The sequence below is a fragment of the Gorilla gorilla genome, chromosome X (genome assembly GCF_029281585.2).
Source record: "Gorilla gorilla gorilla isolate KB3781 chromosome X, NHGRI_mGorGor1-v2.1_pri, whole genome shotgun sequence".
In the NCBI taxonomy this organism is placed as follows: domain Eukaryota; kingdom Metazoa; phylum Chordata; class Mammalia; order Primates; family Hominidae; genus Gorilla; species Gorilla gorilla.
This window is the reverse complement of record NC_073247.2, coordinates 23,308,870-23,324,221: the sequence shown is the minus strand read 5'-3', so window position 1 is coordinate 23,324,221 and position 15,352 is coordinate 23,308,870. Positions and strand designations below refer to the sequence as shown.

General features: G+C 40.5%; 1 pseudogene; it reads left to right on the top strand.

Moving 5' to 3' along the window:
• Positions 1-9,320: 9,320 nt before the first annotated feature.
• Positions 9,321-9,826, top strand: LOC101151579 (large ribosomal subunit protein bL35m-like; annotated as a pseudogene).
• Positions 9,827-15,352: the final 5,526 nt, after the last annotated feature.

Here is a 15,352-nt window from a genome sequence, read left to right as displayed (position 1 = left end):
AGCCAGGGAGCCAAGTGGTCGGGCTCAGTGGGTCCCACTCCTACAGAGCCCAGCAGGCAAAGAGCCACTGGCTTGAAATTCTCACAGCAGTCTGAAATGGACCTGGGACAATCGAGCTTGTTGGGGGGGTGGGGGGCATCCACAATTACTGAGGCTTTAGTAGGCAGTTTTCCCCTGACAGTGCTAAGGAGGCCGGGAGGTTCAGACTGGGCAGAATTCACCACAGCATGGCAAAGCGGCTGTGGCCTGACTGCTTCTCTAGATTCCTCCTCACTGGGCAGGGCATCTCTGAAAGAAAGGCAGCAGCCCCAGTCAGGGAATTACAGACAAAACTTCCATCTCCCTGGGACAGGGCACCTGGGGGAAAAGGCAGCTGTGGGTGTAGTTCAGCAGATTTAAACTTTCCTGCCTGCCAGCTCTGAAAAGAGCAGCCGATCCTGACATGGAGGATTCTCCCCCAGGACAGCACTTGAGCTCTGCTAAGGGACAGACTGCCTCCTCAAGTGGGTCCCTGACTCCTGTGCCTCCTGACTGGGAGAGACCTCCCAACAGAGGTCAACAGACACCTCATACAGGAGAGCTCCAGCTGGCATCAGGCCAGTGCCCCTCTGGGACAAAGCTTCCAGGGGAAGGAGCAGGCCTCCACTGGTGATACCCAGGCAAACAGGGTCTGGAGTAGACCTCCAGCAAACTGCAGCAGACCTGCAGAAGAGGGGCCTATTAGAAAAACTAACGGAAAGCAATAACATCAACATCAACATAAAGGACCTCCACACAAAAACCCCATCCAAAGGTGATCAGCATCAAAGATCAAAGGTAGATAAATCCATGAAGATGAGAAAAAACAAGTGCAAAAATGCTGAAAATTCCAAAAAGCAGAGTGCCTTTTCTCTTCCAAATGATCACAACTCCTCTCCAGCAAGGACACAAAACTGGATGGAGAATGAGATTGACAAATTGACAGAAGTAGGCTTCAGAAGGTGGGTAATAATAAACTCCTCTGAGCTAAAGGAACATGTTCTACCCAATGCAAGGAAGATAAGAACCTTGATAAAAGGTTACAGGAACTGCTAACTAGAATAACCAGTTTAGAGAGGGACATAAATGACCCGATGGAGCTGAAAAACACAGCACGAGAATGTCGTGAAGCATACGCAAGTATCAATAGCTGAATCAATCAAGCAGAAGAAAGGATATCAGAGATTGAAGATCAACTTACAAATACAGGGCGTGAAGACAAGATTAGACAAAAAGAATGAAAAGGAAGGATCAAAGCCTCCAAGAAATATGGGACTATGTGAAAAGACCAAACCTACGATTGATTGGTGTAGCTAAAAGTGACAGGGATAATGGAAACAAGTTGGAAAACACACTTCAGGATATTATCCAGCAGAACTTCCCCAACCTAGCAAGACAGGCCAACATTCAAATTAAGGAAAAACAGAGAACATCACTAAGATACTCCTCGAGAAGAGCAACCCCAAGACACAAGATCATCAGATTCTCCAAGGTTGAAAGAAAAAATATTAAGGGCAGCCAGAGAGAAAGGTCAGGTTACCTACAAAGGGAAGCCCATCAGACTAACAGTGGATCTCTCTGCAGAAACCCTACAAGCCAGAAGAGAGTGGGGGCTAATATTCAACATTCATAAAGAAAAGAATTTCCAACCCAGAATTTCATATCCAGCCAAATTAAGCTTCATAAGCAAAAAAGAAATAAAATCCTTTCCAGAAAAGCAAATGCTGAGGTGTTTTGTCACCACCAGACTTGCCTTACAAGAGCTCCCGAAGGAAGCACTAAATAGGTAAAGAAAAACCAGTACCAGCCACTGCAAAAACACACCAAAATGTGAAGACCAATGACACTATGAAGAAACTGAATCAATTAATGTGCAAAATAACCAGCTAGCATCATAATGACAGGATCAGATTCACACATAATATTAACCTTAAATGTAAATGGGCTAAATGTCCCAATTAAAAGACATGGACAGGCAAATTGGATAGAGTCAAGACCCGTTGGTATGCTTTATTCAGGAGACCCATCTCACGTGCAAAAACACACATAGGCTCAAAAGAAAGTGATGGAGGAATATTTACCAAGCAAATGGAAAGAAAAAAAAAAAGGTGGGTGGGGGTTGCAATCCTAGTCCCTGATAAAACAGACTTTAAACCAACAAAGATGAAAATAGACGAAGAAGAGTATTACATAATGGTAAAGGGATCAATAAAACAAGAAGAGCTAACTGTCCTAAATATATATGCACCCAATACAGGAGCACACAGATTCATAAAACAAGTTCTTAGAGACCTACAAAGAGACTTAGACTCCCACACAATAATAGTGAGAGACTTTAACACCCCACTGTCAATATTAGACAGATCAATGAGACAGAAAATTAACAAGAATATCCAGGACTTGAATTCAGCTCTGGACCAAGCTAACCTAATAGACATCTACAGAACTCTCCACCCCAAATCAACAGAATATACATTCTTCTCAGGAGCACATCGCAGTTATTCTAAAAATGACCACATAATTGGACGTAAAACACTCCTCAGCAAATGCAAAATAATGGAAATCATAACAAACAGTCTCTCAGACCACAGTGCAATCAAATTAGAACTCAGGATTAAGAAACTCACTAAACACCGCACAACTACATGGAAACTGGACAACCTGCTCCTGAATGACTACTGGGTAAATAATGAAATTAAAGCAGAAATAAATAAGTTCTTTGAAACCAAGTAGAACAAAGATACAATGTACCAGAATCCCTGGGACACAGCTAAAGCAGTATTAAGAGGGAAATTTATAGCACTAAATTCCCATATCAGAAAGTTAAAAAGATCTGATATTGACACCCTAACATCACAATTAGCTAGAGAAGCAAGAGCAAACAAATTCAAAAGCTAGCAGAAGACAAGAAATAAGATCAGAGCAGAACTGAAGGAGATAGAGACACAAAAATCCCTTCAAAAAATCAATGAATCCAGGAGCTGGATTTTTGAAAAGATTAACAAAATAGATAGACCACTAGCTAGACTAATAAAGAGGAAAAGAGAGAAGAATCAAATAGACACAATAAAAAATGATAAAAGGGATATCACCACTGATCCCACAGAAATACAAACTACCATCAGAGACTACAATCAATACCTCTACAGAAATAAACTGGAAAATCTAGAAGAAATGGAAAAATTAATGGACACACAAACTCTCCCAAGACTAAACCAGGAAGAAGTCAAATCCCTGAATAGATCAATAACAAGTTCTGAAGTTGAGGCAGTAATTAATAGCCTACCAACCAAAAAAAGCACAGGACCAGATGTATTCACAGCCGAATTCTACCAGAGGTACAAAGAGGAGCTGGTACCATTCCTTGTGAAACTATTCCAAACAATAGAAAAAGAGAGACTCCTCCCTAACTCACTTTATGAGGCCACCATTGTCCTGATACCAAAACCTGGCAGTGACACAACAAAAAAAGAAAATTTTAGGCCAGTATCCCTGATGAACATCAATGTAAAAATCCTCAGTAAAATACTGGCAAACTGAATCCAGCAGCACATCAAAAAGCTTATCCACCATAATCAAGTCAGCTTCATCCTTGGGATGCAAGGCTGGTTCAACAGATGCAAATCAATAAATGTAATCCATCACATAAACAAAACCAATGACAAAAACCACATGATTATCTCAATAGATGCAGAAAAGGCCTTCAATAAAATTCAACATCCCTTCATGCTAAAAACTCTCAATAAACTAGGTATTGATGGAACATATCTCAAAATTATAAGAGCTATTTATGGCAGACCCATAGCCAATATCATATGGAATGGGAAAAACCTGGAAGCATTCCCTTTGAAAACCGGCACAAGACAAGGATGCCCTCTCTCACCACTCCTATTCAACATAGTATTGGAATTTCCGGCCAGGGTAATCAGGCAAGAGAAAGAAATAAAGCGTATTCAAATAGGAAGAGAGGAAGTCAAATTGTCCCTGTTTGCAGATGACATGATTGTATACTTAGAAAACCCCATCATCTCAGCCCAAAAACTCCTTAAGCTGATAACCAACTTCAGCAAAGTCTCAGAATACAAAATCAATGTGCAAAAATCACAAGCATTCCTATACACCAATAACAGACAAACAGAGAGCCAAATCTAGTGAACTCCCATTCACAATTGCTACAAAGAGAACAAAATACCTAGGAATCCAACTTACAAGGGACGTGAAGGACCTCTTCAAGGAGAACTACAAACAACTGCTCAAGGAAATAAGAGAGGACACAAACAAATGGAAGAATATTCCATGCTCATGGATAGGAGCAACCAATGTCGTGAAAATAGACATACTGTCAAAAGTAATTTATAGATTCAATGCCATCCCCATCAAGATACCATTGACTTTCTTCTCGGAATTAGAAAAAGCTACTTTAAATTTCATATGGAATAAAAAATGAGCCCGTATAGCCAAGACAATCCTAATCAAAAAGAGCAAAGCTGGAGGCATTACACACTACCTGACTTCAAACAATACTACAAGGCTGCAGTAACCAAAACAGCATGATACTAGTACCAAAACAGAGATATAGACCAATGGAACAGAACAGAGCCCTCAGAGATAACACGACACATCTACAACCATCTGATCTTTGACAAACCTGACAAAAACAAGCAATGGGGAAAGGATTCCCTATTTAATAAATTGCTGGGAAAACTGGTGAGCCATATGCAGAAAACTGAAACTGGACCCTTTCCTTACACCTTATTCAAAAATTAACTAAAGATGGATTAAAGACTTAAATATAAAACCTAAAACCATAAAAACCCTAGAAGAAAACTTAGGCAATACCATTCTGGACATAGGCGTGGGCAAAGACTTCATGACTAAAACACCAAAAGCAATGGCAACAAAAGCCAAAATTGACAAATGGGATCTAATTAAACTAAAGAGCTTCTGCACAACAAAAGAAACTATCATCAGAGTGAACAGGCAACCTACAGAATGGGAGAAAATTTTTGCAATCTACTCATCTGACAAACGGCTAATATCCAGAATCTACAAAGAACTCAAAGAAACTTACAAGAAAAAAACAAACAACCCCATCAGAAAGTGAGTGAAGGATATGAACAGACACTTCTCAAAAGAAGACATTTATGCAACAAAGAAACATGAAAAAAAAGCTCATCATCACTGGTCATTAGAGAATTGCAAATCAAAACCACAATGAGATACCATCTCACGCCATTTAGAATGGCAATCATTAAAAAGTCAGGAAACAATAGATGCTGGAAAGGATGTGGAGAAATAGGAATACTTTTACAGTATTGGCGGGCGTGTAAGCTAGTTCAACCATTGAGGAAGACAGCGTGGCAATTCCTCAAGGATCTAGAACCAGAAATACCATTTGACCCAGCCATCCCATTACTGGTATATACCCAAAGGATTATAAATCATTCTACTATAAAGACACATGCACACGTATGTTTACTGCAGCACTATTCACAAAAGCAAAGACTTGGAACCAATCCAAAAGCCCATCAATAATAGACTGGATAAAGAAAATGTGGCACATATACACCATGGAATACTATGCAGCCTTAAAAAAGAATGAGTTCATGTCCTTTGCAGGGACATGGATGAAGCCGGAAACCATCATTCTCAGCAAACTAACACAGGAATAGAAAACCAAACACCGCATGTTCTCACTCATAAGTGCGAGTTGAACAATAAGAACACATGGACACAGGGAGGGGAACATCACACACTCGGGCCTATCAGGGGGTGGGGAGCAAGGGGAGAGACAACATTAGCACAAATACCTAATGCATGTGGGGCTTAAAACCTAGATGTCGGGTTGATAGGTGCGGCAAACCACCATGGCACATGTATACCCAGGTAACAAACCTGCACATTCTGCACATGTATCCCAGAACTTAAAGTAAAATTTAAAAACTAATAATTTGTAATATCTCGTATAGATTCTGTATTCACATTTTTTCAATTTGTCCCCAAAATATCTTTTATAGCTTTATTTTCTTTCTGATTCAAGAACTACTCAGTGTTTACATAGTGAGTTTGATTGTGTCTCTGTAATTTCTCTACAATCTTTGCATATGTAATAACTTCTTAAAAATGTATATCACCGCCAAAGATAACTTTAAGTTTTGTCACAAAAGTGTTATCATGATTGGCAGACCTGTATTTCTAGTTATATGCTGGATTGTTTTATATGTTCAAACAGGAACATTTTCTTCTAGGACAAAGCCTTAAGGTTTTGAAACACTGCTGTGTTAAAGCTGAACAACAGAAAAACACACCAAACCTGAGACTGTTGTTTAAAAGCTGTGAGAATTTTCTGTCTCCTTAATAGAGAGTGAGGCAGTGAAGTTAGTTGTATTCTTTGTTTCTTTTGCTTTTCTTCTCTCTCTCCCCTTGAGACATTTTGAATGGGGCTTTTAGTTGGCAAATATAGGGCAATAGCTTTTTAACTTTTTCTTCAATTTCGCTGGAAAATACATAGTCATATGGTAAGAACTTCTATGTAGTAAATGGAAAAATAGAGACAGAGAAACGAAGGAAGAAAGGGAGAGAGTGAAGGAAAGAGAGAGGGAAAGAAAGGGGCGGGAGGGAGGGAGACAAGGCAGGCAGGCAGAAAGGAAGGAAAGGAAAGAATGAAGGACAGGAGAAAAGAAAGAAGAAAAGAAGGAAGGAAACAAAGAAGGAAAGAAAAGCAGATTGAATGGAGCTTTTGGTTAGGCAAATATAAAGCAAAGGCCTTTTTTATTTTTTATTTCATTTTAATACATATTTGTGTGGTACAGAATTCTTATATAGAGCTGAATAGAAAGATATGGGGTGTGTGGGACAGAGAGAGAGAGCGAGACAGAGACTGTGTACTGCGTCGGAGCTCCCCAAGACTCCACCACCCCAGGCTTGGTGATCCACTAGGAGTCGCAGAACTCAATAAAGTATGGTCACAGCTATGATTTATTGCAGTGAAAAGATACGAACCAAATGCAGCAAAGGGCAATGGTGCATGAGGTGATGCCCAGAAGAAACCAGGCCCAACCTTCCAAGCATCCCCTCCCACTTTAGTCACATGGATTTACTTGATTCCTTCCGCAACAAATTGAGAAAACACATGCCAACTGCTGTCTACCAGGGAGGCTCGTTAGAGATTCAGTGCCCAGGGTGTTTACTGGGGGCTGGTCATGTAGGCACACTCTGCCCAGCACATACCAAAATTCCAGCCTCCCAATAGGAAAGCAGGTGTGCAGCAAAAACCATATTATTTGTACAAACAGTGTAAGAGCAGTGAGCCACTCTTCTTAGTTCTGGGAATGGTGGGAACCACCCTGAAATCCAAGTTCCCAGACATGAGCCAAAGGCCAACCTTACAAGCAGGCCTTTCTAAGGAGAGCAGTCTCAGGCCTGCCATGTTTGTTGGTTTTTTGTTTTTGAGATCAAATTTCGCTGTTGTTGCCCAGGCTGGAGTGCAATGGCACAATCTCGGCTCATTGCAACCTCCGCCTCCTGGGTTCAAGTGATTCTCCTACCTCAGCCTCCCGAGTAGCTGGGATTACAGGCGCCCCCCACCATGCCTGGTTAATTTTTTGTATTTTTAGTAGAGACGGGGTTTCATCATGTTGTCCAGGCTGGTCTCGAACTCCTGACCTCAGGTGATCCACCCTTGGCCTCTCAAAGTGCTGGAATTACAGGCTTGAGCCATGGCAACTGGCTACCATGTTAACTCTTTTCTGTACAGATAAATGTATCTATACATACATCCATGCATATACATATATATATACATACATACATAAATGCATAGGTAGATACAGAGTAAAAACTTTTGTGCTCTTCTTGTAGACCATCCACCCAATCCCACACCCATCCCCACAAGAAACCATTCTTATTAGTTCCTTGCTTATCTTTCCAGAGTTTCTTTAGGCATACCAGCAAATAAAAAGATATTCTTCTGGCCCCGCCTTTGTCATACTTCGTTAGCATATACTCTCTTACTCTCTTGTTTTTTTCATTTGCAGTTCCTTCTATACCTTTATCTCAGGAGCATCTGCATTTTTTTTTCTCATGGCTGGAAAACATCCCATTTTCTAGAAGTTTCACAATTTACTTAACCATTTCTCTAACGGACATTTGGGTTGTTTCTGATCTTTGGTATTGCAAGCACTAGTGCAATAAATAGCCTTAGGCCTCCGAAAGATCTTCTGAAGAGTTAGCTGTGGCTCCAGTGAACTACCCCAGTCTGAGTGATGGCACAGAAGATCCTACGTTATTGGTCTAGTCCCCCATCTGTAAGTTAGCTGAAGAGAGATCACTGGATGGAGAGGATACAGTTCTTCTCTTTATCTTTTGAGAATTGGCCTCTCACTGGCTGGGGCAGCTCATATTTTGTTTTCTAGGTCTTGCTGTATTTCTTCTTTCTTTTTAGGTGGAAATGAGGAGGACTGGGAACAGCCCTTGGTGGGTAGGTAAGGTTTAGTGTAGGGTTGCCAACTTTAGCAAATTGGGACATGCTTCTACTAAAAAATTATTTATTATCTGAAATTCAAATTTAATTGGGTGTCCTGTATTTTATCTGGCCACCCTAGTTTAGTGCCATATTTTATTCTATTTTACTTATTTATTTTTAGAAACAGTGTCTCACTATGTTTTCCACACTGGCCTTGATCTCCTGGTCTCAAGCAATCCTCCCACCTTAGCCTCCCAATTTGTTTAGATTATAGGAGTGAGCCACCATGCCCAGCAGTACCATATTTTAATCTAGAGATTTAAACATTGAAGGATTCCTGGGGTGAATGCTCTGAAATGAAAAGGAAGGTCAGACTTGATCAGCATCCAGAGTGGTGATTGAACAAAGATATGGTAGTGGACAGAAGACCTAGATTTGAGTCCCAGCTCTGCCATTTGACTCAGACATAGACATCAAAGTGGTTCAATAGAAACTTGGCATTGGCTGGGCGTGGTGGCTCACGCCTGTAATCCCAGCACTTTGGGAGGCCAAGGCGGGCGGATCACCTAAGGTCAGGAGTTCGAGACCAGCCTGTACAACATGGTGAAACCCTGTCTCTACTAAAAATACAAAAATTAGCTGGGTGTGGTGGCAGGCACCTGTAATCACAGCTACTCGGGAGGCTGAGGCAGGAGAATTGCTTGAATCCGGGAGGTGGAGGTTGCCATGAGCCGAGATCACGCCATTGCACTCCAGCCTGGGGGACAAGAGTGAGACTTCATCTCAAAAAAAAAAAAAAAAAAAAGAAAGAAACTTGGCATCATAGCAGGCTGGCAAGATGGCTTCCTCTGCCTTTGCTGGTGCGATGAGAGCAGCTTCAGGAATCTATGGCTCCTGAATATTTTTGCATCTCCAACCCACCGAAACTGTGCCAGGAATGCCTCTCTTATTTCTGCATTCTCTACTGGACGTTTTAGTCATATTCGGACACCATTTGTTTCCTCCACTCCCAGGCTTATCACATCTGTCAGAAACCTGACATGTGGGCATACTGCAGTGATCCCCAACAGAGTGGCCCCCTTGCTTCCAAGTGTCCTGAAGCTGCCAGTCAGAACTGTAATATACGTCAGTACACAAAAAGGCAAGAGAAAAACTGTGAAAGCTGTTATCTATAGGTTTTTTCGACTTCATTCTGGCCTTTGGGTGAGGAGAAAGGCTAGTTATAAGAAAAAATTCTGGAAAAAGACACCTGCAAGAGAAAAGCAATTGAGGGAATTTGTGTTCTGCAATAAAACCCAGAGTAAACTCTTAGATAAAATGACAGTGTCCTTCTGGAAGAGGTGAAACTTGTATGCTGATAATCCTTATCAGAAATATCTTTATGAAACAAACCTGAAAGTATAGATCAGAAGTTTCACTTGTTTCTCAGTTATTGAATATGTATCTTTGTGTACATGACATCTTTGCAAAAATAGGTAAGTATAAAACCGATGTAAATTGTACCAGTTAATATGTAAACATCCAATGCCAACATTAAACTTATAAAAGTATTTAAACTTAAAAAAAAAAAAAAACTTGGCATCATACACATTCTCCCAAAGCTGGAAAAACACCTCTTTACTGATAGGAACCTAAATAAACCCCTTAAACAGGTTGCCCGAGTCTAGTTAATGCTGTGTTGCCAGCATGTGGAAGTATAAAGTCTCAGGTTGCTTTATGCAAGTTGCTTGGTTTGGATGAACGTGTGAGTGAGAGGTAGGTATGAATCCCACTGCCTTACAGTTCATGCTAGTTTTTTCCACTCTCAGATGCTGTAAGTCAGGGTCTGCTTGATGAAAAGGAGGGAGGACTTTGATGACAAGTATCATGGTATTTGTATAACAAGTCTAAAAGTTTTAATCCCTTCAGTTAGATACAACCATGGACATTTTTCAAGTAATAATATTTTTATTAGAAATTTGCAGATACCTTGAGCCTGGTCTTTGTAATGACACGGAAAAAGAACACAGCCTACATATCCCTTTGTATATAGGATATTTTTAGCATTGTAAAGCCCCGGTGTCATAATTAACCTTGTCTTTTGTTTCTCATTCCCCTTTTAAATGAAAGTATGAAGCACTTCACTGCTTAGTTCTTCCGTAAGTTTCATTTTACTGTGAAATGAAAGTGTTCTGAAGATATCCTTGACAGGATATGCAAACGAATGTAACAAAAACCTTCCTTTGTGTTGAAGGCTGGTCCTAAGTACATACTAGATTTCACCAGACGAGTCCAAAAGGTCAGATGCTTTGAAAAAAGGCCCCCAGTGCAAATAATCGAGTAGTTGACCTGGTGAAAAAAAGGAAAGACTATTTATGCATGCATTGGTCTTTGAGCTGTTCCGCCTGCTGTCTTGTAAACTCAGAAGCAGTTTTCCTGAGGTGGGTATTACTGACCATCTAGCTCACCATCTGAGACTCATAAGTAGATTTGTGAGTGGTGAGGTATAGTGAAGACCACTTGTTTGGGATTCAACATACATGGCCAGCCAATGAAAATGTTAACTCACATCTGCATATGCCTTCATCTTGTTATGGAACTCGAGGCACCATCATTCATAATGCTTAAAAATAAAACACCTGCAAGGCAGCTATTGTTAAAACCTAACTCGCCCACAAGAAAGCTGATGCTCAATGAAGTCAAATCTCTAGTAATAAAACTGGGTTACTATTCATATCTTGACTCTACTGCCCAAGTTCTTTCTGTTAAGTCGTCTAAACAGCCAGGACCTCAGCAATCTGACTAGATAAAAACAAAAAATTCTTCTCGAGTTTATGATCCTAAGGGTTTCTTTTTCCTATCTGAGGGTTTCTTTTTCATATCTAAAGCAGGTATTCATATTAGATGCTGTCACATTTTGCTTATCTCTTGCTGTGTAACAAACCAACCCAAAACGTATCTGCTTAAAACAGTAACCACTTTATTTGTTCATGATTCTTTGGTTGGCTGGGGCTCTGCTGGGCTGTTCTTTGGTTGGTCTCAGTTGGGGTCTCCTGTGAGGTTGTAATCAGATGGCTTTGTTCACATGTCTAGTTCCCCAGTGGGGAAGGTTGAGAGGGAGTGATCTTTTCCTCTTTTCTTCCCCGTGTGGCTAGCTTGGGTTTCTTTTCATGGTGGTTTGATCCTGAGAGTGAGCATTTCAAGAGAGATAAGCTCCAATGTGCCAGCACTTATCAAGCGTTTGCTTACATCATTCTTGCTAATGTCCTATTTATTGGCTGAGCCCGAGGTTAATATGGAAGGATACACCACAGAAGTGTGAATACTGGGAGTTATGGTTCATCGGGAACCACCAAAGTAACAATCCACCACTTGTAGTATATACAACAGAAATGTAAAAAAATTCATATTTAAGCCAAGATCTGTTGTTCCATATTTTTTTGAAGAATATTGGATTCAAAACATATTACTTTAGAATACTATGCAGCTTCCAAAAGTCACACATTAGAATACTACATGACATGGAAAAACATACTATGCTAAGAGTAAACCAAAAAGTTTTAAAACAAGTATTTGTTTGTATGTATACTCCACTTTTAGCCATTGTTATTGCTGATGATTTTCATTACTTGTCTTTGCATTTATCAAAATTTTATCAGTGCATATATACTATTTTAATCAGTAATAAAGTATTTTTGCAATTGAAGAAAAAATCTAAAAATAGTATTGCAATAATAGGTGATAGGTTAACAAGGTTTGAGTATGCTAATATAATATTATTTTTATTGCTATATTGCTTTATAGATCCTGGAAAGTAAAATATTTGTAGTCAATAAAATAAAGTTCTTACAGAAATGCAAATAAAACAATACCCCAGTACTGTTAAATTATCAGATTGGAAAAAAGGAAAAAGATGATCAATTCACAGTGTTTGTCAGGATTTAGGGACTTTGGGTGAGAGTGCAAATTGGTACAACCTTTCTGGCAAGCAATTGAAATAGATCAGGATTTTAAATGGGCATTGCTTTGTAGGAATTCTTAATAAAGAGGAAAATGTTTTAAATTCTCCAAACTGTAGCTACTGACCTGTACTGATATGTGGAATTAATGGTGGTGCTTTGTCCCTTTATATACTTTCTGCCATTCTTCATACCTTCTACACGTAGTTTCCCAAAGCTGATACACATTAAAGTTGAGAGGAGGTGGCAGAACTTGAAAGCTTCATGGTCCATGACCTTAAACTGGAGCTTCTCAATTTCGGCTGCACATCAGAATGGGATCATTACAAAGTTCCTGATTACTATGTTGACACCAAAGCTTCTGATTTAACTACTCTTGGGTGTTGTCTGGGTATTTGGAATTTTCAAGGCTGCTCATGTGATTCCAGTTGATAACCAACTTTGAGACCAACAGGCATAGTCAAAACTCTCTTGACTGAACTGACCTGAAATTCCACTGGTTAACCTGCATTCTCCTTACCTTCGGTTAAAAAAAAAAAAAAAAAAGTTGGCCGATTTCTTATTAACATCTCAAGTTGATAGGCTGTCAGTACATATGTCTTATTGCTCTCAACAGTTGAGTTGTTTTCCTAGAGCCGGTTGTATCTGTTTCTAAACCTTTTATTCTCTATTTGTTTTTTTGTTTTGTTTTGTTTTGTTTTGTTTTTTTTGAGACAAAGTCTCACTCTGTCACCCAGGCTGGATTGCAGTGGTGTGATCATGGCTCACTGAAGCCTTGATATTCCAGGCTCAAGCAATCCTCTCATCTCAGCCTCCTGAGTAGTTGGGACCACAGGCATGCACCACCATGCCCAGCTAATTTTTAAATTTTTTGTAGAGACAGGGTCTCGCCATGTTGCCTAGGCAGGTCTTGAACTCTAAGACTCAAGCGATCCTCCTGCCTCTGACTCCCAAAGTGCTGGAATTACAGGCGTGAGCCACTGCACTTGGCCCTAAAACATTACTTTTTAAAGGCAATACTCATATTACTGAAATCATTGGAAATTACTTAGATATTGAGTGTTTGTTGAATCCCTTATTACAAATGACTTAAATACTTTTAATTTTAATGTTTTTTGATAATAACTGCATTTTTGCCAATGGACTATGAATAATATAGGAACATTACCTTATACTTTGTGCTGCTAGAAGACCAGCATTGTCTTTGTCTTTCCATAAAACCAAAGCATTAGTAACAACTGAAATATCCCAAGCAACCACAACAGTGCCCAGCAATTATAGTTGTTGGTTAAGTGAGTACAAATATCAGAAACTTCTGCTCTAGGTACATTCAAACCTTGAGGTAAGTCAGAAACTTGTATTCTCTGCCAATGTCCACCAAGTTGGCATAACTTTTCAGCTGACAAGATTTACCATGAAATATAATTAAATTCGAGTATAACTTACCAGAGCCAGAGCCATTTTTATCAGAGAAGGAAATGATCTTTCCTTACGCAACAGACAGGGACCATTACATTAGCAACTAGCATGGACTCAACTATCAGGGTGGTTTTCAACTTTCTCCTGAGGTTTTTGGTGATGCAGATGCTGCTAGTCCAGGGCCTCACTTTGAGAACCACTGCCTTACAGATCACCATTATTTAAAAAATCTCCATTACCCAGTGTTGTTATTTTGGTTCTCATGTTAGCATAACGACCTGAAAAAGGACCACGCAAACACAGTGAGTGAAATGAAGACCTTGTTTTTGGAGGAAGGCAAAGGACAACCAAATCAGTGGATGCAAGTATTCCAGGTTCTGATGGAAGTTACCATACCGTATTTTTTGCTTTTCCTCACTGCCCTGAGGTTTAATGATAAGCTCCTTCACTGTTATGCACTAGTGATTAGAATCATTGAAGTTGCCTGGGTTAATGCAAACATCTCTGCTTAAAGAACAGAAAAGCCCCCATTTTCTTTTTGTTGTTGTTGTTGTTGTTCATTTGTTTGTTTATTTTGAGACAGAGTCTCTCTCTGTCACCCAGGCTAGAGTGCAGTGGCTCAATCTCAGCACACTGCAATCTCTGCCTCCCCGGTTCAAATGATTCTCCTGCCTCAGCCTCTGGAGTAACTGGAATTACAGGTGTGTGTCACCATGCCCGGCTAATTTTTGTATTTTTAGTAGAGATGAGGTTTTACCATGTTGGCCAGGCTGGTCTCAAACTCCTGACCTCAAGTGATCCACCCACCTCAACCTCCCAAAGTGCTGGGATTATAGTCGGGAGCCACCATGCCTGGCCGAAAAGCCCCATTTTCTACCCCCAGCTTTTCCTCTAGGGAACTGTGTAACCTTACTAAGCCAGTTACTTAGTCTCTTTGAGCCTTAGTTTCCTCATCTGTAAAATAAGATGGGAATCATTCAGTCATGAATGTTCCATCTAACTCCAAAATCTTATCAATTCCATGACCTTTGACAGACGTAATGGGCTCTGTGATTTGACCACAGATGACTTTTGCCATTTTGGCCCATAAGAGTTAAATTACCAGGTGGCTGGGAAGATGGCCAAATAGGAACAGCTCCGGTCTGCAGCTCCCAGCAAGATCAATGCAGAAGGTGGGGGATTTCTGCATTTCCAACAGAGGTACCCAGCTCATCTCTTTGGGACTGGTTAGATAGTAGGTGCAGCCCACGGAGGGTGAGCAGAAACAGGGTGGGGTGTCATCTCACCTGGGAAGTGCAAGGGGTCGGGGAACTCCTTCCCCTAGCCAAGGGAAGCCATGAGGGACTGTGCCATGAAGAACAGTGCATTCCAGCCCAGATACTATACTTTTCCCACAGTCTTTGCAACCCACAGACCAGGAGATTCCTTTGGGTGCCTACGTGACCAGGGCCCTGGGTTTCAAGCACAAAACTGATCGGCCATTTGGGCAGACACTGAGCTAACTGCAAGAGTA